The 26,194-nt window shown below is 43.7% G+C and overlaps 2 pseudogenes; both read right to left on the bottom strand.

Annotated features, from left to right (window-relative positions):
* Positions 1–4,409: 4,409 nt before the first annotated feature.
* On the bottom strand, positions 4,410–15,834 carry LOC147992946 (uncharacterized; annotated as a pseudogene).
* LOC125540074 (nuclear transcription factor Y subunit B-1-like) lies at positions 5,874–9,066 on the bottom strand (annotated as a pseudogene).
* Positions 15,835–26,194: the final 10,360 nt, after the last annotated feature.

Here is a 26,194-nt window from a genome sequence, read left to right as displayed (position 1 = left end):
CAATACTTGTTAAATTTCTCTTCCATGCTAAATGTCATGGCTTGTATCACCTCATTACCGCAAGTTGACCATTGCCTCATATTCATTTTAATTTCACAAATCTTGGGAAAATAGATGTTGGCAGTTACATAATTTCAGTGATTTCAAAGAACAGCCGCAGCCTTTCTACAACATCAATAGCAAAAGCCCATTCTTCCTTAGAAGGGAGACTCTCGTATTGCTTCTCAACCTTCTTTAATCGCTCAAAACCAACCTTATATGGTAGAGCCACACTAAGCATTGTGTAAGTTGAATTCCACCTAGTCTTACAATCAAGTATTAATCTTCTTGTTATTTTGACCTTTTGAAACTTAGCAATTTCCTCAAAACTTCTCTATTCGTTTTGGTGAGGCAATCCAAAAAGCTACACTATCTCTAATCTTTTCAATTGCTAGTTTCATAGCATCTAAGCCATCTTTGACAATTAAATTCAGAATGTGGGCACAACAACGCATGTGAGTCAAGGTACCTTGCAACTTGAGCTTGTCCTTCCCTATCCTCTTCACCAACAAGTCAATTGTCTTGTCATTTGAAGAACAATTGTCAATAGTCACCGTTGATAGCTTCTCATCAAGATTCCAAGATATCAATGATTCATGAAGTTCTTCAGCTATAACTTCGGCGGTGTGAGGAGCTGGCACATAAATAAACCTACAAATGCAATGAATATATGTTATACAGCCACAAATATAGATAAAAACAACACCAAACAAAGTAGAACAACAGCAAATGTTGATAAAAGTAACACCAAACAATGTACTACAGCAGCAATCATCTATAAAAACAACACCAAACAATGTACTACAGCAGCAATCATCTATAAAAACAACACCAAACAATGTACTACAGCAGGAAATATTGGTAAAAACAACACCAAACAATGTACTACAACAGGAAATATTGGTAAAAACAACACCAAACAATGTACTACAGCAGGAAATATTGGTAAAAACAACACCAAACAATGTACTACAACAGGAAATATTGATAAAAACAACACCAAAGAATGTACTACAGCAACAACTATTGATACAAATAGCATCATATACCTCATGATAACACTCCTAAGTTTCCAAGAGTCATCAATGAAATGGCCCGTGATTGCCATGTATCCTTTCTTTTGATTGTCAGCTGTCCATAAATCAGTAGTGATAGCCACTCTTGATCGATTTGCAGCCATGTACTCGATAGCCTTCTTCCTTTCAACTTTGTAAGCGTCCAGAATATCCTTCCTATGAATGAAGGGGTGACAATCAGATATTGAAGATATTAAACAAAACATAGCATATTAGTAGAACAATTCACAGTTGCATAAGACATACCTAATAGTGTTTCTTGTCACCATACTAAATAAGGGTTGCAATGCACTAACAAATCTTCGAAACCCCGTATGATCAACTATGGATAAGGGGTACTCACGCAGCACAATCATGGAAGCAAGCATCTTTCTAGCAAAAACTTGGTTAAAAGTATAGTTCTCCACCGAAACTTTTCCATGGCTACTAGAACTGAACCTCAAAGAAGATTGGCTCAATGTTTTACCATTGCTATGGACCTTCTTCATAGTACAAGCCGCCAAATGAACATGAAGATGCTTTGTCCCATTCTTTGATTCCCCTCCAAGTTTCTTCTTACAATGAAGACATTGTGCCTTCCATCTCCCACGGACCTTCACTTTCTTGAAATCAACCCAAACAATTGATGTGAGCTTTCTCTTGGAACCAACTGCATGTCCTTCCTCAGCTCCATCTTCCTCTTCATCCTCATCCCCATCTTCCTCTCCATCCTCATCCTCATCCCCATCTTCCTCTTCATCTTCTTCATCCGCAGCTTCCTCTTCATCCGTAATTTCAACATGTTCTCCAACAAACATTGCATCATAATCGACGGACTCATCAAATTCTTCGTCCATATCCACAGGTTCAGGCACACTACTTGTAACTGACTGTACAATTGTAGTTTCTGTTGACGGTGTCGTCAATGAATCAATTAACCTATCAAAAAGAATAAAAACAGAATTATTAGCTTTGGTGTATTTTTTTTGACATAGTAGCAGTAGCAATTTTGCTAAAATAGTAGCACCAAGGACTCTACTACATGTATTTCTTGCAAGTTTGACAAAACGGTAGCAATTTATACATGTAGCCTACAATATGAAAAGATCATATACATGTACCTACACACTGCATATTAATTGTACAAGGATTCCAAATCCATTTTGTTTCGTTCTTGCAAGAGTGTACTAGCTTCAACTCAACTTCTGAAACTTTCATGAAAAAAGATCACATACAAGAGTCTAAACCAAACCCTAGCAAACATAATCCATCTATCTATAGAAAGTTAGCATCATCCGTCTCAAACCCTAGCACCATCCATCTCATATTGTGCAAGATCGGGCTGCTCACCTCGTCTTTAACTTCTTGTGGACGTTGAAGTTTGATGGAGGATTGGGAACAGGACTGGAAAGGCCTCTACCTCCTCTTCCTCGAAGGCCACCACGACCTGCTGCCCTTCCACCACCACCACCGCGCGGGGTTGTAGTAGAGAGAGGAAGGCGACGGGTGGCCGTAGACGGCGCCGGCGGTGGCGCCCTTTCACCTGACTTGCGCCGTGAGGAGGCCACCATGGAGATTGTCACCGGTGGCGGCGCCCCTTCTCCAGATCAGACCGCGGGCGGTGGAGAAGACGTGGAGGGCTCGCCGGCGCAGATCTTGGTCGGCGGCTGGTGCGAGATTGGATCGAGAGAGCGGCGGCGGCGAACCTAGGTTTAGGTTTGATGTGCGGGGGAGAGAGACTCGAGTGGGGGGAGACTGGGAGAGGAACGAGCGAAACTGGACACAGGCCACAACGAGTAAGCCAGTTGTTTTGGCCTCGAGACGCTGGTCGCTGGGGGGTTTGGCTGCACAGGCTGTGTGGCTTTGGGCTGGGCCGGATCAATGCATGTGCATTTAGACGGGTTTTCCCGGGTTTCGGGTTCGGGGACTATCGAAACGGGGATAAACCCACGAAATGTGTCGGGTTGTATAATGTGCCCGATAACAGCCCCATGGGGATGAAAAGGTGCCCATCCCCGTCCCCTAATAGGGTAAAAACCCGCGGGGATGCGGGTTTCGGGGCCCCGTTGCCATCTTGAGTTGTGGCAGTGGCGCTCTTCCTCCTCTCGCAAGCTCCGTTCGGCAATGGCGGCCGCGACCGCGTCAACATCGCCGACGAAATCTTCGGGCCCGACGACGCCTCGGCGCGCGATCTCCTCCAGCTCCTGTTTGACGGTGACGAGCTCCGCCCACTCCCTCTTCACGGGGAGAAGAGCCGTGCGGGAAGAGGAAGAGCCCACGGCGGAGGAAGTGCCAGCGGTCGTACTCCTCCGTCATCTCACGACGGAGGAGCGACGCCGGTGGCTGGAGGCCTTGGTTGGTCCACTTCTTGGCCATGCACTTCCTCACACTGTCTGCACGAACACATCGCTCACACTCGGGGTCACCGCGCCCGCCAGAGCTGCGGACGGAGCTCCACATATGGCCCCACATGGCGGCTGGAGGCGGAAGCGGGCTCATCGGCGACAAGAAATGTGAGGGGGGGGGGAGTGGGGAATTGCGGCGAAACGCGGCGGCAGGGGATAAGGTTTCGACCCATATCTGCCCCGCAAACCCGTAGTTATACGGCTTCCGGGGTGAGGTTTGCGGGCCACGGTAAAAAAATTACGGGTCGGGTGAGTATATGAGCTCTGTTCTGGCCAAAAAATCGGGTCAAGCCCGGAACTTGTTAGAATTATGCGGGTTCGCGTGTTATACGGGGTGTCTACTAGATATGTTCTTAAGGCCGACCTTGAGCGCCAGGATGGTTTGTGCAAGGGGCACGAGGAGGAGGTCTCACGCCTCCGGAAGGTAAATGACGACGTGTTGATGTAGCTGAGCGAGGCGCACAAGCATTGCGAAGATCTGGTCGCCGCGGATCAACATAAATACCTAGGTGCTTGTCTCCCTTCTTGTTTCTTTTAGAAATGTTGCCTGATGCTTGAGCGTGACGTAGTGCCAATCCGTGAGATGTGTAATAATGACGACGTTGAAGCCAGGCTCCGAGAGGTCGAGGGCACTGCGGAGAAGATGCAGGTTTCCCTTGGAATTGTCGTGTAAACTCTCTTTGGTGGGGATCCGGAGCAGTGGCGTACCCAGGAAAAAAAATGAAGGGTGTGCACACTCTAAAAAAAATCCCCACCTAATCCATGTGTCAGACAAAATATGTCAAAATAATAACATGAGTAGCTTAATGCAAATCTCACAACAATTTAGTTCACAAAATATATCTCAAATGTGCTCAATTACAATACGAGTAGTCTTACATGAAAGAAGAACAAGTAGAAAATTACATCACTAGGTAACTCTACGTTTTTGCATTGCCATGAAAGCATCAACTATGTCATCTTCGCTTACTTCCATGAACACATCCCGTTCAATAAATGTCACCAAGCAATCATTCAAGCGATCATCACTCATAGTAGTCCTCAACTTATTTTTCACTAGATTCATTGCTGAAAACACTCTTTCAACACTCACCGTTGCCACCGGTAAAATCAATATCAATTTGATGAGTAAGTAGACCAAATCATAAAGAACATGCTTCTTTGTTGCAACAAGCATAATAGAGAGCTCACCAATATTACTTGCATTTCTAAACCTATCATCTTGTCTCATATCATCAATAAAATTAGTAAGTTGAAATTCTAGCCTTATCAAATCTATGCTTGAAATGTCCATGGGATAGAATTCAGCAAGTCTCATTACCTTGAGTGCATCATAAGAAGCAAATGAATTGAGGGGATTCAGGCCCTGTTTGGTTCATAAGTCTTAGGACTTTTTCTAGTCCCAACTAAAAAGTCTCTAGTCCCTAAAAAGTCCCTCCCTGTTTGTTTCCAGAGACTAAAAAGTCCCTAGTCCCTTCCTAGAGGTTATTAAATGACCATGTTGCCCCTAGTATATACTCCCTCCGGTCCTTTTTACTTTGCATATTATAATTCTCTAAAGTCAAACTTCACAAAGTTTGACCGTATTTATATAAGAAAATATCAACATCTGCCATGTTAAACACTACAAGAAATATGTCAACTTATGACCACCACTATTAGTCACTGAATGGTCACAAATTTCCATTTATGACCTTTTTGTGACCAAAAACATAAGGTCAAAAGCTGGGCGTCATAAACTGACTATAGCAACCTTTAACAAAAGGTCGTTGATCCTGTGACCTTCTGTTTTGGTCGCTAGCTCTCTCCCCAGGCCATGTCGGATCCGACGTGGCAAGCTGATGTGGCACAAGATTCAGCCCGGTCCAATTCGGTTTTCTACATGGGCCGAGCCCATTAATTCAGCCTTTTTATTGTTTTTTTCATGTGAATTTTTGGTCGGCTACATGGGCCACGCCCTACAATTCGGCCTTTTAATTTTCTAGGCCATGGCCCTTTTGCAAACCATTTCATTAGGCCTTTTTGTAAGGTTTTACAGAAATGCACAATATTCCAGTCCACTATTATTTGGGCTGTAGCATTTTTGATCCAGTAGACCATTTGGTCTTTTTATTATTCACTGATTTCCAGTTTACACATTTGAACAGCAAACACTCAATAATTCTCTCAATTAAATGATTAAATTCAGAAATCATTCATCCAAATACACACAACAGCACATACAAGTCTGCACGTCCAACCTCAACTAAAACAAGCAAAAACAGATACACATCAACTAAAGTTGTGGTGCGCTTCCATCACAGCAGCAGCAACCTAAGCGACATTAGATCACCAAAAAGAAACAATGCCATCAACATGAGGCGGTAATCCAACTTCAACACTTTGTGAGGAGCAGCGCCACCAGGAGGATGCCGATCGCCTCTGGTACCTGCCACAGGTCACATCAGAAATATTCAGAAATCAGTTGAACATAATTGACTACAAAAGAAATCAGAATTGAACAGAATTGTCATGCTTGTCTACTTTCAGGAAAGTTAATACATATTTCCATGCTTGTCTACCAAAGAAATTGTATCAACTTAACACTTAGTCATGCATAAGTGTTTCACATCAAAAACATACAGCAGTGCAGACTCAAAATTGTATCAACTTAACACTTAGTCATGCATAAGCGTTTCACATCAAAAACATACAAAATTTGGAGTAGGAAACTAAATCTCTAAATACTCCAGCTGCAAATACTGCTAACACTAATAGGCCAGTAGCAAATACTATATTTTTGGAGTTTTAACAAATGTTCAGTAATTTATGGAGTACAGCAGCAACATCACGTTAAGAAACTGAGCTAAATCATCACATTTTCAACTCTAAAGGTGCGGCAGGTCCTAACCCTATCATAGGCATACGCGCAAACAGGTGCATGACAGTGTTAAGTTTTATACAAGGATGTGGCTTATTGAAACTGAAAGTCCAAGTAAAAGTCGTCAAGAGCAAAAATAATGAAATGTTTAGTCCCAGGTTTGTGAACTACGCAGCAATTCTTTTAAACTTGTAATACGGAGGCTGAGTTAGTACGCAGAATGTCTGTAAGCTACAACATGGCCCATCCAAGCACAGCCCAACCCGTCAGCTACAAAGAGCATGAAATAAAAACAAAATACCATACTTAATTGGAGCTTTATTTTTTTTGTTCTTACACGGGCCGCTAATAAATAAAGAGTCAGAAAAGCGTCTGAATGGAATCGAGGCTCTGTTTCAGGTAGCAAAGTGGCAAGCAATCTATTTGTGCAGCAGCAATTCTAGGCTTCACTCTGCTCATGATCTACTAATGACTTCTAGCATAAAAAAACACTTCTGGCCTAGTAAGCAACAGTATAGCATGCACTTATTAAATTCTTAAGAGTAGCACATGCATTGTTTATTAAGGGAATCATCTGTTACAATTTGTGTTAAAATCTCCTAGGAGTTCAAAGGTTGGAAACAATCTACTATGGAGAAGTGAAGGACCCCAAGTACCTTAAGAGTAGCACATGCATTGTACAACTCTTCTTTACGAGTATCTCCGAAACCATCAGCGTTACCTGTAAAAGTGGTAGTCATCACATGGAAAAATTAGCCAAGCACAGCTCTAATATGGAAAGAAGCACTTCTGTATTTCTATTATATATGCTAGAGAAACTGATTTCTAGTGTTAAAACGTGCAGCTCTGTATACATAATTTTGGTAAGCTAGGCAGAAGCTTAAATATTGAGTGTACAGAAATAGTCATGTGTATGCATATGTAAATCAATATGTCAAATTTATGGCCAACTAGAGATTCATGTATACAATTTGCTAGAGAAGAAAATAACAAGTTAGTTTGTAGCTAGCCTACCAGCAGTTTAACAACACTAATAGATTTGCATTTGATGCTGCCACTTAATTTCAAGACATGACAAGACAAAAAGCATGGCATCAACACGAGCATCAATAGCATACTAACACCTAAATTGATACTAAATTAATGGAGTCCCATCCATCCATGAGAAAAGAAAGTGCCTTTGGTTGATAAAGAGAAGAGAAGACTACCTCTTGCTGGGATCAAACTAGAGGATACCAGCGCATCCACCCATGAGCAGGTTGTGTGGCTCGAGGTCATGGTCCCGGACACCGCGTTCGTGGCAAATGATACAACATCATGGAGTGGGATAACATGTTTAGCAGTACAGGTTATATAGTAAGCAAGCAAGCAATTTGGCAAGCTATGTTGCAAGATAATTGTTGTGTCGCTAACAATCACCATGTAAGAATGCTTTGTTGTACTAATACATGCACATCAAGCGAGAGTGGTGTTCTATTCTTACCACATAGGCACAAGTAAGATGATGCCCGATTCGCCCTGCTTCTCCACAAGACTCGACCAGGAGCACAAGAAAGTAGGCTGGTAACAAAATAACAAGCCACACATAAGACTGTTATGCCCTGGACAACTACAGAGAAGAAAGCAAAAGTAACCAGAATAGTAGAGGTGTGGTGATCAAGTATATAAACACTCCTAGCAGCTAATTATATAAGGGCATTGCTCATAATGAAGAGCAAAGTATTTTTATGGGGAGGAAAGGCTCCCAGCTTCACCACCCCCAGGATATGCATTCAAACAAGAATTTATTAGTGAAGAACAAAAAGAGCGGCTCCCCTGTTTTTTGCTGGAACAACAGTAGCCTAGCTTAGCTTCAAACAAGAATAACGAATTTGTAAGACATGTATGTCTGCCATAACCAAGCAAGCAGATTCAGTAGCTACTTAAACAGTTTAATAGTTGGACTCCGAAGACAATTCTTAGTGCTTCAAATCATTCAGTTATCTGAATAAATAGTACAGAAAAGAATTGAAGATCTCAATGACAGTAGTAATTGGAGGGATAAATCAACACTTGTTCTAAGGACAATAAGATGATTGGTGCCACGCAGTGTGGGGTCTCATCAGTCACCAAGCTGAACATGAGTGTTTAAATTTGCCAACTAGGACTAACAAAAGTGCCAAACAGAGCTTTTCAGGCTACAACAGCAACATATTAAACTATCATGGACCTACCTAACTCTCAAAGCACTAATCCATCCCCAATTAGTTCAGATAAAAAAAATCCCACATGGCTAAATGGGCATGCACCTCTCTGTAATTCTGCAGATAAACCTTGAGGGGCTCAATGTACTCCTGAAAGCCTAGCGTGGGCATCGCCTAGAGCAGGTCATCGATGTTGATGGTCTTGCACTTCTCCCTCTGGCACTTGTCACTCGCCCTACAATACAGACAAGACAAAATGGCGACAGGTCAGCACCAGACCACACTTGATTCGGGCAAGCAAAACAGAGCGGCAGCGGTCAACAGAGGCACTCACTCGCTGGCGATGAAGCAATGAACTCCGAGATGCACTCCCGCAGGGTCTCCTTGGCGTCCTTGGCGATCTTGCCATTGGCCAGGATGGCCTTCTTCATGATGCTGCTGATGTTGGCGATGGGCAGGAACCTGTCCTGCTCCCTGACACCGCCGAAGCCACCGCCCGGCGGGCTCGCCGGCGCGTCCGACATCCGGCCGCCCTCCTGCAGCACACCAGCAACCCCGACAGATCCATCAGCGCACCGGCGCACCAAACCCTAGACCCCGACTTCCGGAAGTGCGGGGAGAGAGGTGAGGGGAGAGGGAGGCGTGCCTTATATAGACGGGCGTGTAGAGGGAGGGAGGGAAGGTGGTGAAGGGGAATGGAGGTGCGGTGAGCGCGGCGAGGGACGTCCCCGTGCTCCGCGAGCCTCCACGGCGCCTTTCTGGCCACCGGAGGAGCTGAGGGCCGAATCCGCTACGGTTGGCTCGCCTGCCCAAGTCCCGTTGGTGGAGAGCGCCTGCTCAATCCAGATCGAGGTCCTGATTGGCGTGGGGTTGCCTGCGAATCTTAGGGGCGGCTCTGGGCATGGGCTCGATCTTGGGTCGGCCTCAACCTCGTCTACGGCGAGGGTCGTCGATGGTGGCGGTGGCGGTGGGGTTGGGGGCGGCGGCAGATCGAGATCTGAGGGAAGGAGAAGTGGGTGGGGTTGGGGGCGTGGGCGGAGGAAGAAGAGCTGGGAGCGGGAGCGAGGTTTGGGTGCAGCGCGAGGGAAGGAGGGTGCTGCCGGTGACAGAAAGGAAGGAGGGCGCCGCCGGTGATAGAAAGGAAGGAGGGCGCCGCCGGTGCCAGCGCGAGGGAAGGAGGGCGTGGCGCGAGGGGTGAGGGAGAGGCCGATCTGGATCGGGGACAGAGAGAGGGAGGCGGCGGGTGGAAGGAAGGGACGAGAGGTGAGAGAGAGGTAGGGTTTGGTGCGGTGGGTTTTTTTCCTTTCTTTGCATGGACGGATGGATGGATGTTGGATTGCTAGCAATGGATGGTAGGATGTCTGCCATCTCATCGATCCGTGCCACAAACGGTTCCACCAATCACAATGTAGTACACACTTTGACGATTTTATAACCATCTAAATTGGTCGTAATCAATTAAATAATATGCTAAATCATGTCACCTATTTTATAACATCATAGAATTATAAAAAAATAAGAACAATAGCATCGTGTCACAAGTGAGACTTGTTTTTCAGAAAAATAACAAACCTGGAATAATACAAATATCTTTAAAAACTGATCTCAAAAATGAGTTTTATTTGCAAAAAAACATTTTCAACCTTTGGAGTGTCGAAAATGGTATATATTTTTTGAAGCACCTACCAATATTTGTTGCAAAATGGCACCACTCTATTTTTCAATAATATTAGATCATATTTTAGGTACAATTGACCAAATGCTTGTGTCTCAATAGCTGTCTATCCACCTCTCGTCAATAATTGAGGAGGTTTTTCAAGTGCCCATTTTTCATTTTTCGAGTGTCCAAAAGGGTTTTTTTTGTGAAGAACCTACCAAATAATTGTTGCAAAATTGGACCAAATCATTTTTCTAAAATGCTATGCCATATTTAATGCACAATTGACCAAATGGTTGGGTGTAAAGAGTTTTGATCCTCCTCTCGTGAAAAAGACAAATTTTCGCCGATTCAGTTGGAAGCGGGTCAAATTTGAACTGTAGCTGCCTTATAGTTTGCTCTTTATTTTTTCCAAAAATCATTTCTAGGTACATAAGTTTCTATTTAATCAGAGAAACACCAAAAAAATTCCAAGATTCAACCACTAGCTAGGAACGGTCAAACCCGTCGTTTTGACCGCATTTTGAAACGGGCATAAAAAATTCAAAAAAATCGAAAAATTGGGAAACCCTCGCATTGTGTCATTATATGTGGCCAAGTTCCCAGGAAAAATAACAAACTTGTAATACGGCAATTCTTTTAAAAAAGTGTTCTCAGAAATGAGCTATCATGCGTGAAGATTCATGGCTTTCAAGCCAAATGATCAATCTTATGGCCACATTCATGGCATAGTTTGTTCAAATGATCTCATATTGTGCACAAGGGTGCATATTGGAATGGCAAACAATGTTGCCTAAGGAAGTTTTCATTTTCGTTGGACGAAAAAACCATTTTCCATTTTTCGAGTGCCCGAAAGGAGGTTTTTTGTGAAGGAACTACCAAATAATTGTTGCAAAATTGGACCAAAATCAATTTTCTAAAATACTAGGACATATTTAATGCACAGTTGATAAAATGGTTGGGTGTAAAAAGTTTTGATCCACCTCTCGTGAAAAAGACAAATTTCCGCCGATTCAGTTGGAAGCGGGTCAAATTTGAACTGCAGCTTCCTCATAGTTTGCTATTTATTTTTTTTAAAAATCATTTCTAGGTACATAAGTATCTATTTAATCAGAGAAACACCAAAAGTTTTCCAAGATTCAACCACTAGCTAGGAACGGTCAAGCCTGCCGTTTTGACCGCATTTTGAAACGGGCATAAAAAATTCAAAAAAAATCGAAAAATTGGGAAACCTTCGCATTGTGTCATTATATGTGGCCAAGTTCCCAGGGAAAATAACAAACTTGTAATACGGCAATTATTTTAAAAAAGCGTTCTCAGAAACGAGCTATGACGTGTGGAGATCAATGACTTTCAAGCCAAATGATCAATCTTATGGCCACATTCATGGCATAGTTTGTTCAAATGATCTCATATTGTGCACAAGGGTGCATATTGGAATGGCAAACAATGTTGCCTAAGGAAGTTTTCATTTTCTTTGGACGAAAAAGCAATTTTCCATTTTTCGAGTGCCCAAAAGGAGGTTTTTTCGTGAAGGACCTCCCAAATAATTGTTGCAAAATTGGACCAAATCAATTTTATAAAATACTAGGCCATATTTGATTCACAATTGACCAAATGGTTAGGTGTCAAATGCCTTGATCCACCTCCGGTGAAAAAGACAAATTCTCGCCGATTCAGCAGGAAGCGGGTCAAATTTCAACTGTGCCTGCCTTGTAGTTTGCTCTTTATTTTTTCAAAAAATCATTTCTAGATACATAAGTATCTATTTAATCAGAGAAACATCAAAACATTTTCAAGATTCAACCACTAGCTAGGAACGGTCAAACCCGCCGTTTTGACCGCATTTTGAAACGGGCATAAAAAATTCAAAAAAAATCGAAAAATTGGGAAACCTTCGCATTGTGTCATTATATGTGGCCAAGTTCCCAGTAAAAATAACAAACTTGTAATGCGGCAATTCTTTTAAAAAAGTGTTCTCAGAAATGAGCTATCATGCGTGAAGATTCATGGCTTTCAAGCCAAATGATCAATCTTATGGCCACATTCATGGCATAGTTTGTTCAAATGATCTCATATTGTGCACAAGGGTGCATATTGGAATGGCAAACAATGTTGCCTAAGGAAGTTTTCATTTTCGTTGGACGAAAAAACCATTTTCCATTTTTCGAGTGCCCGAAAGGAGGTTTTTTTGTGAAGGAACTACCAAATAATTGTTGCAAAATTGGACCAAATAAATTTTCTAAAATACTAGGACATATTTAATGCACAATTGACAAAATGGTTGGGTGTAAAAAGTTTTGATCCACCTCTCATGAAAAAGACAAATTTCCGCCGATTCAGCTAGAAGCGGGTCAAATTTGAACTGCAGCTGCCTCATAGTTTGCTATTTATTTTTTAAAAAAAGTCATTTCTAGGTACATAAGTATCTATTTAATCAGAGATACACCAAAATTTTTCCAAGATTCAACCACTAACTAGGAACGGTCAAACCCGCCGTTTTGACCGCATTTTGAAATGGGCATAAAAAATTCAAAAAAAAATCGAAAAATTGAGAAACCTTCGCATTGTGTCATTATATGTTGCCAAGTTCCCAGGAAAAATAACAAACTTGTAATACGGCAATTATTTTAAAAAAGTGTTCTTAGAAACGAATTATCACGTGTGGAGATCAATGGCTTTCAAGTCAAATGATCAATCTTATGGCCACATTCGTGGCATAGTTTGTTCAAATGATCTCATATTGTGCACAAGGGTGCATATTGGAATGGCAAACAATGTTGCCTAAGGAAGTTTTCATTTTCTTTGGACGAAAAAACCATTTTTCATTTTCCGAGTGCCCGAAAGGAGGTTTTTTTGTGAAGGAACTACCAAATAATTGTTGCAAAATTGGACCAAATCAATTTTATAAAATACTAGGACATATTCAATGCACAATTGACAAAATGGTTGGGTGTAAAAAGTTTTGATCCACCTCTCGTGAAAAATATAAATTTCCGCCAATTCAGGTGGAAGCGGGTCAAATTTGAACTGCAGCTGCCTCATAGTTTGCTATTTATTTTTTCCAAAAATCATTTCTAGTTACATAAGGACCTATTTAATCATAAATACATGGTTTGGTGGCGATACGTCGAGGTTTGGGCGATGGCCGAGGGCCCCAACTCTAGAGCGCGTAAACTCGCATGCCCGTCGCGTGGTCACCGCGTGACCGTAATGTTGCCATGTGTTCTGGGCGGCTTAGGCATGTCTAGTGGGTTGGGCACTCCCCAGGTTGGTGCTAGGAAGAAAATTACAACCTAAGATTCTCACGAGAAGACCGATCGATGCTCAAACATGAATTAGCAGCCAAGTGTTTGATTAGCGGTACGGGAAATGCACATGGACAATGGGCGCGAGTTTTGGCTGAGGATGATCATCTACTAAGGAGAATGTCTTCACAAATTTTTCGCTCAAAAGGAGGATCCTAGGTGGTACTTGCTTTGCAAAGTACCACGCTGGACAAAAATATGAATGTTGAAGCTAGGCTCAAAATAATGAATGGATTGAGCTGAAATTTTGTGAAGGATGGTTATTTGGGCATAGGAAAGCATTGTAGAAAATTGATACCATTTGGACATGCCAAAGTAGTACTTCCTTCACAATGCTCTTCTATGGACAGAAACTTGGGAAAACTAGTGAGAGAGATTGGATGAATGAAATGAGCTCAAAATTGGTGTAGGTAAGTTACTTAGGTATGGTCATGCGCTGGTCAATTTTCAGATCATTTGGGTAAGCCTAGCTAGTACTTACTTCACAAAGCTTCTCTCAAGGTAGAAACTTTGGAAATTTCCCGAGAAAGATTTACTAGGAAAATTGAGCTGAATATTATCATGTGGCAATGATTTGGGTATGGAAGAGTGCCCGAAAAGTTTGAGGGTAATAGGACGGGTCTGTATAACACTTGCTTTGCAACGTGCCAATTTGGCCATAAAATATAAATTGAACCTGGGCTCACATAGATGATTTGACTGAGCTGCAATTTGGAGGAGGGTGATAATTTGGGCATATGAAGAAACTGTATAAATTTCATGTCATTTAGAGATATAAAAAAGGTACTTCCTTCACAATGCTTCTAGGTGGACAAAAACTTTGGAAATTTGCCGAGGAAGATTTGCTAGGCAAATGGAGCTGAATTTTGTCATGCGGTAATGATTTGGATACGAAGGAGTGCCCAAAAATTCCTAGGGCAATCAAGAATATATAAATAGCACTTCCTTCATAAAGTGTTGTTGTGAACATAATAGGAAAATGAATATTGTTGAATTAGTTTTGAACTAGGCAAGGAAGGATTTTTACATATTTGATGAAGATATGACCCAAAGAATTTATGAGATTTTTTTGGGAATTTTGGGAATGATAGAAATATAGGTTGCTTCACAACCTAGGGCAAAAACTGCCACATGGACATGACACATAGGCAAAACTGATGAGATGGCGCCTAGTCATCACAACCCACCACAATCTACAAGGCTATGACCATCTATATTGGTCATTAACAACTAGAAATAAGGCAGCGGACTAGCACTGTTTGCTTTGTGACCATTTCGTGTAAGGAAATTACGACCTTTCTGACCAAAATGGTCGCAATGGTTTAGGGTTTTGAGCCCCCTGAACAGCTTTTGACCAATTGGTCTAAAATGGTCATAAATTTATGACCAATTCTTCGAGGGTCACTGACAGAAGGTCATAAGTTGACATATTTCTTGTAGTGAAAGTTATACAATATGAAACTTTAAGTCATGACACATCTATTGGTATTGATTTCAGATTATGAATGTTGGTACTTTCTTCTATAAAGTTGGTCAAATTTTACGAGCCTTTACTTCAGTCAAATCTTATATGCAAACTAAAAAGGACCAGAGAAGTAGAAAAATAACAATCAAACAACACCATGGGGTGGCGGGCCATTGAATGCATGGAGGGGCATTGTTGGAAAAGTCCCAAAAAGTCCCAAAAAAGACTCTCCTTGAGAGTCTTCTTCATTTAGTCCCAAATGCCTAGTTTAGTCCCTAAAAAGTCCCTCCCGTTTGGTAAAAAAGTCTCTAAGAGGGACTTTTTCTAGTCCCTACACAAAAAAGTCCCTGGAAACAAACACCCCCTCAAAGCCGACATGCAAATAAGCAACTCGGTATTAACCTCATCAAACCGACTGTCAAGCTCTTGAATGGTTTGATCAATGACACCAAGATATACTTCTCTTCTATAACGATCATCATTTGTTTGTACTTCATAATACCGACGTGATCTTCGATTTGGCTCATAAATATCCTCCCACAAAGGAACTTGAATGTCATGTTTGTTGCAAAATAAGGTTAGCTTTGCAAGAAAATCTTCCCAACCATGAGACCTCATGTGTTGCATTCTACTCTTTGCCAAACTAGCAAGTGTCATTGCATTGACAATATCTTAATCTCTCTTTTGCAAAGATTTGGACAACTCATTTGTGTAGCCAAGAATAACAAGCATCAAGTGAAGATTGAAAACAAAGTCAAATGATTCAAAGGCTTGAGCAACTCCACGTATTCTTGTCCACTCACTTTTTTTGTGAAGGATCTTTTCCAATAGCATCAAGTACTTTAAGGATTGTGGAATACATGCTAACAATGTGCATAATGGTTTTTAAATGAGAACCCCAACGAGTGGCGCCGGGTCTAGCTAGTCACATCTCTTGATTTAGCCCACTTCCACTTTCAATCTCACCCATTTCAAGTGCTTCCAACACCTTTTGAGCTCTAACATCTCGAAGCATGTCATGGCGCTTACAACAAACTCCAAAAATATTGAGCAAATAAGAAACATGATCAAAGAACCACAAACATGGTTCATTGTCCTTTGCCACAGCTATAAGAACCAACTGAAGTTGATGTGCAAAACAATGGATGTAATAGGTAGAGGGCGACTCTTTCATGATCAATGTTTTCAACCCTTTAATCTCCCCTTTCATGTTGCTAGCCCCATCATATCCTTGCCCACGTATTTGACTAGGAGTCAAATGATGATCTTTAAGCAAAGTTTGAATTGCATCCTTAAGTGACAATGAAGTTGTATTGGCAACATGAAAAACTCCAAGGAACCTCTCACATCCTCTTCCCGATTTCTCAACAAATCGTATGAAGAGAGCAAGTTGTTCTTTATGAGATGCATCACTAGACTTCGGCCGTTGGGACGGGAGGCACGGGCGGGAAGAGCTCCTCCGGGGCGGCGGCGGCCCTCTGGTCCGGGTCGACGGGTCGGCGGCTCGCGGGTCGCGGCGCTTGCTGCTTGCTAGCTGTTCTCGCCAAAGGGAAGGAGCTCCGGTGGCCGGCGCTGCTTCGACTTCGAAGGGGAGCAGCAGCTGCCGAGTGGGTGATGCGGTGAGCGCCGAGCGGCGGCGCGTCCTGGTTGGGCAGCGGCCGAGAGAGAAGGGATTAGGCCATTAGGTCGCGCCGCTCTGCCTATCTCTCTCTCTCGCTCGCTCTGTCCGGGTCTCTCACGTGATGGCAGTTAGGCCTGGCTGGCTGGCTTAGTTAAATTGGGCTAAAATATTATATGGTATAAAAAAATTCTCACAAACTCTGGGTGTGCCATGGCACACCATGCACACATGCTAGGTCCGCCACTGATCCGGAGCTCTGACCCGACCTCGACAGTGTGCTGGTACTGCCTTATTAGGTCGGCAGGGCAGATGGATGACTCGCTGTTCTCCGAGGGAGCCCGCCGGGTGCTTGCCGGTGTATGGGCGCATTGTTTTTTGAAATGAAGGCGTGCCCCCGGCCTCTGCATCATAATGATGCATGGAGCCATCTTATTAAAAAGTCTCGAAATATCATAAAGTCACAAAGGTATTACAGCTCGCAAGCAGAGCAAAAAAAAAGAAAATAAAAGTACATGCTCAGAATCACAACTGTAAGGAAAAAAAGAGGATAAGCTCCCTAGACTCCTATCCTGTTATGCGACCGTCATCCGAACCGATTGAATATAACCCGTGCTACCATCTCCCATTGGTTGCACCAGTAATCAAAGGCTTCCTAGAGTTCGTAGGAGTGAGTAAGGACCACGTACGGATCCAAGCTGTAGCTTTGAAAATAACCTGCAAGAAAATTAAAGTGTGTTGTCTGTTAAAAATCAAATCATTCCTACAGTTCCATACAGCCCACAAAAGCGCACATATTCCAATCCGAATATGAGCAGCAGTATCATGGTTAACCCCAGCTAACCACGTTCCAAACAATGATTCAATGTTAGCTGGGGGATTAATATTGAAGGCAATATGGATAGTTTTCCAAAGCAATTTAGCGAGAGGGCATTCAAGGAATAAGTGTTGTATTGTTTCATCATGATCACAAAAACAAAAACGTGAACTACCTACCCATCGTCTCTTGATTAAGTTGTCCTTAGTGAGTATTACTTGCTTGTGGTCAAACCATATAAAAATATTAATACGCAAGGGAACCTTAATCTTCCAAATATGCAACGATCTCGAGATTGGGCTAGAATTAATCAAATCTATATAAAAAGATTTCACCGTGAAAACTCTATTCTTAGCTAATGTCCATTGCGTCGAATCCGGCTGGTCGGAAAGTTGAACATCTATCAATCTCCGAACCAAGTGCAACCAAGCAGTCCATCTCTCACCAACTAACGCACGCCTAAACTGGATATTCAAGGGGATTGTTTGGAACACGGTACCTACGTAATCCTCCTTGCATTGTACAATATTATAAAGGGTGGGATACTGTACGGCCAGGGGTGTTGCTCCTAACCATGTATCCTCCCAAAATCTTGTTGACGTCCCATTGCCAACCAATAATTTGACCCTACGAAAAAATAAATCATTCACTCTCATAAGCTCTTTCCAGAATGGCGAGTCAGTTGGTCTCATGGTAACCTGGGCGAGCATTTTCGACTTCAAGTATTTATTGCGCAAAAGTTGTGCCCATATGCCCTCCGGCTCTATCTCCAACCTGTAGAGCCACTTGCTCATAAGGCATTTATTCTTGATTTCTAAGTTCTCAATACCAAGACCTCCTTGGTCTTTTGGCCGGCAAAGGATGTCCCATCGCGCCAGTCGGTATTTTCTTTTGGCCTCATCTGACTGCCAGAAGAAACGAGATATGAAGAAATCAAGTCGCTCTCATAGGATATCAAAGAAAGAGAGTAGGAACATCGGCATACTGGTCAATATCGAATTAATCAGCACTAGCCGACCTCCATAAGACATAAGCTTACCCTTCCAGCAGCTCAGCTTTTTCTCAATTCGATCTTCAATACAATTCCATTCTTTATTAGACAACTTACGGTGGTGAATTGGTATGCCCAAATAACTAAATGGTAACGACCCTAATTCACACCCGAACAGTTGTCTATATGTGTCTTGTTCGTCTTTGGCCTTCCCAAAGCAGAACAACTCACTTTTGTGAAAGTTTATCTTTAATCCAGACAATTGTTCAAAGAGGCACAATATAAGTTTCATATTGCGCGCTTTAGCAATGTCATGTTCCATGAATAGGACGGTGTCATCAGTATACTGCAAGATGGAGACTCCTCCATCGACCAAATGGGGAACTAAACCCTCCACCTGACAATGTTGTTTGGCTCTGCCAATAAGAATGGCCAACATACCGGCCACTATATTAAATAAGAGAGGAGACATGAAATCTCCTTATCTCAAACCCTTATGTGTCTAAAAGTAATGACCGATATCATCATTAATCTTGATTCCGACACTACCATTCTGGACTTGAGAACCCACTTGGTTCCGCCAAGCCTCACTAAATCCTTTCATGCGCATTGCCTGCTGAAGGAAAGGCCATTTAACTTTATCATATGCCTTTTCAAAATCCACTTTGAAGATAACCCCATCTAGCTTCTTCTAATGGATTTCATGAAGCGTTTCATGCAGCACGACAACCCCTTCAAGTATGTGTCGCCCCGGCATGAACGTTGTCTGACTCGGTTGTACCACTGAATGAGTAATTTGTGTCAATCTATTGGTATCAACCTTTGTGAAAATTTTGAAACTCACATTAAGAAGACATATTGGCCTAAATTGTTCAATCTGAACCGCTTCTTCTTTTTTGGGTAACAGCATAATCAGGCCAAAATTAAGATGAAACAGCTCGAGATGGCCACTAAAGAAGTCATGAAACATAGGCATAAGATCATTCTTAATAATATGCCCACATTTCTTATAGAATTCAGCTGGAAACCCATCTGGCCCCGGTGCTTTATTCGGTTTCATTTGTGAGATGGCTTTCAAAACCTCCTTCTCAGTAAATGGTGCAGATAGAATATCATTCTCCTCTATCTGAAGTTGAGGTATATCTCCAAAAACTGATTCATCTAGGGCCACCGTGCTTGCTTCCGAATGCCCAAAAAGTTGTTTATAGTAATTAGAGATATACGCTTTCAAATTCTCATGCCCTAGAATTGTCCCCTCGTCCTGTTCGAGTTGTATGATTTTTTTTCTTCCTATGTTTACCATTCGCAACCATATGGAAGAATTGTGTATTATCGTCTCCTTGGACAATCTTAAGCACTTTAGCACGCAATGCTCACTTGAGCTCTTCTTCTCTAAGAAGAGCGCGTAAGCTTTGCTCAGTTTCGGACTTGGAGTGTTGCTCGGTAATCATAAGAAGATTGCTTTCGGCTTTTAAATCTAAAGTCTCAATTAAATGAGTAAGGCGTTCTTTCTCTTGCAAGACGAGGGGACAATTCTAGGGCATGACGCTGTTCTACCAAGTCCGCTTTGTCATTGCTGTGGTATTTGTGAATGGGTTAGGGAGCCCTTTTTGTGTGGCCCGGCATGCTTGTTCCGGCTTGTTGCCTGAACGTAGCCACGGGCTCAGGGTAGTATTCTCAGCACTGTTAAGACCTTGTATCACGATAATTTTCCTAAGGGGTTCAGTGCGTATCTTCGCAATAATTCTCAAAGTATAAGAACAAAGTGGTTTTGATATGAATTACATGATCGGGCTAAGTTATAGGACCACACTTGTAAGATACCTATGCTACATTACGGAATCACATGAAATGTAGTGGAATAACAAAAGTACAAACCCAAATGTACTATAGTAAGATATTTGTCGAGAGAATGTTATGCTCTAGCCAAACAAAAAAGGTTTTTGTACAATGACGCTACAAACATCACAGAGTTACATGGAGCCACACACCAGCTACACTACTATGATCTTACTCCACAGAGACTAAAAATGTCTTTGTACAGTTGATTGACAGTGAGAACTCAGAAGAGCATTGGTGCAGTCCCTCTTCTGAACTTCTCTGTTGCTTCCATGGTCAACTGGCCCACGCGATTTTTGGGTGTCCATCTTTTCACTGTTGCTTCCATGGTCAGATGGCCCCCGTGGGCGGCGATTTCCTGTCATCATATGATGTGTTGTCGATGCGAAGGCAGGCCGCGGAAAAGGACGGGGCACAAAACACGATTGGCGAGGATGTGGTGGCGGGGTGGCTTGGACGGCGAATGTGTATGTCCTACAAATCACCGGCTGTTGTTGCCGACCCTTGGGCAAGAAGATACATGATGCTAGTACATAATATCACGAAGAGAGTGGTTTTTCTACACCTCACGGTGCATCCACACTACACCTACCCAAGAAAACATAGTAAAATATTTTGGAAAAAACTGAAATTTGTGAGAATGATCATGAACAAAAGTTATAGGTGCTTGCAAAGTTTCACTCAAATGATATTCTATGAGCTCCGTAAAAAACATTTACTCAAAATGTATGTGCACTCTTTGAGCAAAATTTGTAATTTTGTTTTTTTTCGTACAGAACTCCTCGGTTGTCATTTGACCACCAAACTTTGCAAGCATCTATAACATTTGTTCATGAGTAGTTTTAACATGGTCCCTCTTACCTCCTCTTTTCACACGAGAGGTAAGAGTATACAATAAATCTGAGCCGTTGATCTCATTAATCGGTGGTCTGATTAACTCCGGTTTACAATAACAGGAAAAAAGAAGGTTAGAGCAACTCCAACAGTTCCCCTAGAAATCTTCCCCTAAAAGTGGTTTTTTGGCCTTTTCGTAGAAGTTCGGGGAAGTTTTTTGAAAGCAACTTTTGTTAGTTCCCCTACTAATCTTTTTCCCCTAAATGCATTTTTGGCCTTTTCGTAGAAGTTCGGGGAAGTTTTTTGAAAGCATCTTTTGTTAGTTCCCCTACTAATCTTTTTCCGCTAAATGCATTTTTGTTTTATTTTCAATGAGGCAAAAAATTAGATGATTGCTAGCACCCACCAGACAGTGAGACTGGCAGGCCGTGCGATGGCCGCTGGCGAGGGGTGTGGCAGCGGGCGTGGACGGCGGCGCAGCCAAGACGGCGGCGGACGGTCGTGATGGCGGCGGTGGGTGGCGCTGGCGCGTGAGGCGGCGGCGTGCATGGCGGTAGTGGTGGGAGCGGGCGGTATAGTGGCGGGTGGTGCGGGCAAGGCGGCGGCGGGTGGAGTGGGCGAGGCGACGGCGGGCATGGTGACAGTGGCGGGCGTGGGTGATGGCGACAGGTGGTGCAGGCAAGGCGACAACCGGTGGCAGAGGCCTAGCGGGGACGGCGGGCGGTGGCCCGGGCGGAGGCGGTAGGTGTCGCGGGCGAGGCGGAGGCGGGCGGCGCAACGGTGTTCCAGCGTGGGCGGCGACGGCTTTGCAGCGAAGTTTCGGCGGAGTGGTTGGGTTCCGATGAACCGCACATGAAAGTTTCAGGCGGTTGCTATCCCACCAAAAAGATACGGAAAGGACATCTTTCCGTAAATCAGTAGGGAGAAATGACATTATTTATGAGATCCTGTAAAGATAAAGCCAGTTTACAGGACTGTTGGAGAGGAGAGTTTTTTTTGCCCCAACTTTCCGTAAGCGACGGTTATTTTAAAGGGAGTTGTTGTTTGACAAAAAACTCCGCATAACATCGATGATCTAAGATGTGAAATACTTCAATAAATCCTGATCGATGGACGTGCGTGACAACGCTTTGACCAAACAGCCGACACCATACGCTGAAAAGCGGCAAATCGAGTCGGCGAGATCAATGGCGGCGGCGCTCCTGCAGGTGGCGAGGAGGCTTTGCTTCCGGCTCGGGAAAAGAACGGTACTTCTTTGCTCCTGTAACTTTGGACCCCCTATCCGTGCTGCCCCGTAAGCGACGGTTATTTTAAAGGGAGTTGTTGTTTGACAAAAAACTCCGCATAACATCGATGATCTAAGATGTGAAATACTTCAATAAATCCTGATCGATGGACGTGCGTGACAACGCTTTGACCAAACAGCCGACACCATACGCTGAAAAGCGGCAAATCGAGTCGGCGAGATCAATGGCGGCGGCGCTCCTGCAGGTGGCGAGGAGGCTTTGCTTCCGGCTCGGGAAAAGAACGGTACTTCTTTGCTCCTGTAACTTTGGACCCCCTATCCGTGCTGCCCGCTCTCTCAAGCGGTGTTGCTGCCGATTCCTCCATCCTCTTTGCTCCCTAAATAAATCCCAGCCTTTTTCTGTTGCTGGCCCCCTCCCAGAGCCGTCTCCAGAAATTTGGGGGCCCGGGACAAAAATAAAAATAGGGCCCTAATATTTTTTTGAAACATATAGTTGAAGAACTTATGTAAGTAAAGCATACTCTCCTTAATTATTTAACTTCAAATATGTCTGATTTGATACAATATTTAGGAAATATATCAAATACTAATGATAAAATAGCAAACATGGTGCTAAAGCAGTAAACTTCTAAACTGGCCTCATTTTCTACCAAAAAGCAACATTCTTCTAGTATTTCTTGAAATGAAAACTTCGATCAAATCTTCATAATTGATCTTATCCAAGACATCATTTTCAAGTGCTATTGTTGCCAATCCATTGAGTTTTTCTTGTATCATAGTAGAACGCAAGTAGGATTTCAACAACTTGAGTTTAGAAAAGCTCCTTATTACAGTAATATTTCTGTTTAATGCATGGATATTTCTGTTTAATGGAGCAAAAAGTAATCTGAATCAATTCAATCTCTAGGAATTTTAGCACTGTATAGCTAAGAAAATAGATAAAGACTTCACCATATTACAGTAATAATATTATAAAATATTGTTTGCGCTGGCAAAATAAAAATAGGGTTTTGTCTACAAGGAATTACACCGGCAAAGGATGAATGAATCGCCGTGGGGCGTGGTCGGCGCCGGCGGCCGCATACGCACGGCTGAACGGACGTGTTTCCTCTTCCGCTGTAGCCCTCCTTGAGACCAGAGACCTCTGTCGCCGACTCGCCATCGCAGGCACCGAGCCGCCGTCACCCTTGCTTCTCGAGCGCTAACTTCGGTGCTAATCGAATGAGATTCTGCTAATCGATCGGGGTTAGGGAAACTAACAGACGGGCTGCAGCCTGCAGGGGCTGCATGCGTACTGTATTTGGGCTGCCTGGAGTGCGTTTTTACTGGGCCATTTATTATATATATGTGTGTACACATTCCTGGACTGGGGGCCCCCAAAATTTTGGGGCCCTGTGCGGTCGGCCAATTTGGCCTTGCCCATCGACCGGCCTGCCCCCTCCCCCGCCTGAATTATGCGCAAATCTTAATCTTTTCGAGCCCAGACCAAAAATCTTCGAGGGATATTGAAACTTGGAGCGAAAAATTCAGCTTAATTTGTGTGTGGTACAGGGTCTTTTCGAGCCAACGGCTGCCCAGGAGGATGCCGTGAACCGGGCTGTCCTGGAATCGATCAAGATTGATGATTTCGATGATTATGCTCTGAAGGCCTTCTGGTGTCACCGGCAGACTGGAGATGCTCCAGGTTTAACCCATGCTCAAGTGACCGAGATTCTCAAAGCTGTGTGTCAGATGCAGAAGAAATATGGCATAACAAGCAAGTGATCTTTGCTATTTTCTAGCTTTGTGAGGTCGATTCGTTGTAGGTCTTTCCTTCGATTATCAATGTAGTAAATAGAATGGGTTCGTTTGGATCTTTGTTGTTTCACAAAGTTTCTTTATAGCTCAGGCTACATGGAACCTTTTATCCTCAACCCTCCAACCTTGCTTTGAGATCCGTACTCTCCAACTAACTAACAACAACAAGATTTCTCTTTTTTGTTTCTTGAAAATGAAACAACATATGAACTTCAAACTTTGCAGACCGAACAAACATTAGAACATCAATGTGTGAAAAAACTTTCAGATTTTTTGGTCTGATATAAATATATAAAATGAGATTTTCTTTGAATAAAAATATTACTTCAAGTATTTAAAATACATGAAAAAATCTGAAAGTTTTTTCCTATATTGTAGTTAGAATGTATTGTTGTTCTGCAAAATTTGAAGTTCATATGTTGTGTCGTTTGAGAGAAACAAAAAAGACAAATGTGTTTGCACGGATCTTGATGCATAAATGGATGGCAAAGATAAGGGGTACCGTGTAGCCTGTTGTTTTCTTGCTTTGTAAGATTTCTAAATCTTAAACATATTTTGGAGTGTATGCTTTTGTTCTTGGTCTGCGAACATCTAGTTTTAGTTGTAGGTTTTTCTGTATGAGATGCCGGGGTTTCTGATCCACGGACACCTATGGGACCGGCGGACCGGCTCCCTTTTGGTTCGGCGGGGGGCGGAGGTTGCGCAAAGAGCAGATCGAAGCGAAACATGCGGGCGGTTGGTCGTGCGAAGGGCAAATCGAGGCGAAGCACGCGAGCGATTTACCCAGGTTCGGGCCGCACGGATGCGTAAAACCCTACTCCTGCTTTGTGGTTTGGTATTGATTTCTAGCTCGGGAGCGCGGAGTGCTACAGTACACTCCAGCAGCTGGCGAGACCGAGCGTGAGTGTTCGAGGTGGCTCTCCAAAAATGGCCGACCCCCCTCTACGTTGCACACGGGCCTCCTTTTATATGCTCAAAGGGATACCGACATAGCAACGGAGGTCGAGGGCAAAAATGGAAAGGGTGCCGTGGATAGGCACAGCTAGGTGCTGTAGTAGGCACAGCTACCTGCTACAGTGTTATCATACCTAACCCTGACGGCAGGGGACAAGGGCATTAAATGCCCGTCTGTGTCGCCTAAACAGTACCGAGAGGGACCGCTTAGGGACGCCACCGTTTGCCACGATGGTTGTCTCGTCAGCGCCTGCTCGCCACCTCGCACCCCTAGCTGCACGGCCTCCCGCCACGTGTGCCCGGGAGAGCGACACGTGGGCGGGTGTGCTGGAGCGCGGGCTCGGAGAGGCGGTTCGCCGCGGCAAGCGTCTTACCGCGTTCGTCGTCTTGTCGCGCCCGGGAGCTTGTCGCTCACCGGGTCTTGCCTGGGCGCGTAGCGCGCCGCGGCAAGTTCCTTGAAATGCCTCAAGTGGACTTCCCGGCAAGCTCCCCTTGCCGAGGTCTCGAGGTGCCCTTGATAGCCTTCCCGGCAAGCTCCTCTTGCCGGGGCCTTGGTTTGCCTTCCCGGCAAGCTCCTCTTGCCGGGGCCTTGTTTTGAGTACTTTGTTCTTGAATGGCCTTCAAAGTAGCCGCGGAGGGTCTTGGCAGTCACCCGGCAAGCCTTGCCGCGGGGATGCTGCGACTGCCCGTGCACGAGTTCGGGGTACTAGGGTACCCCTACTCTAGTGCACCGACAGTATGCTAGGGGCGTGTTTGGTTACTCGCATCGATTTTGCCTGTATTGCATGTGTGTCTCACTTGGGTCTGTTTGAAGAAAAATATGAAAAAAAACCATCATCTACACATCATTTGTTTGCTCCCGTCTAGGCTTCCTGCATTAGGGGGTCAATTTTGGCATGACGTTTGGTGTCCTGCATTGGTTCAGCTCATGCAACTACACGATGTTTGGTTATATACATGGGATATGACTAAGAGTTATCAGCTACATAGAACATGGTGGGCGGTGGCAACGGCGCAAGCACCTAGTTCACCGCACCGCCACCGTCGGACACTGACGGTGTCTTGGACTAAGGGGCACAAACCCGTACAGTCCAGAGTCCATGGGTCGGATTGTTGGTCCGCCAAT

This window comes from Triticum urartu, chromosome 1A (genome assembly GCF_056163025.1).
Source record: "Triticum urartu cultivar PI428250 chromosome 1A, HENAU_Tu73, whole genome shotgun sequence".
NCBI classification, from domain to species: Eukaryota; Viridiplantae; Streptophyta; class Magnoliopsida; order Poales; family Poaceae; genus Triticum; species Triticum urartu.
This window is presented reverse-complemented; position numbering and strand designations above follow the sequence as displayed.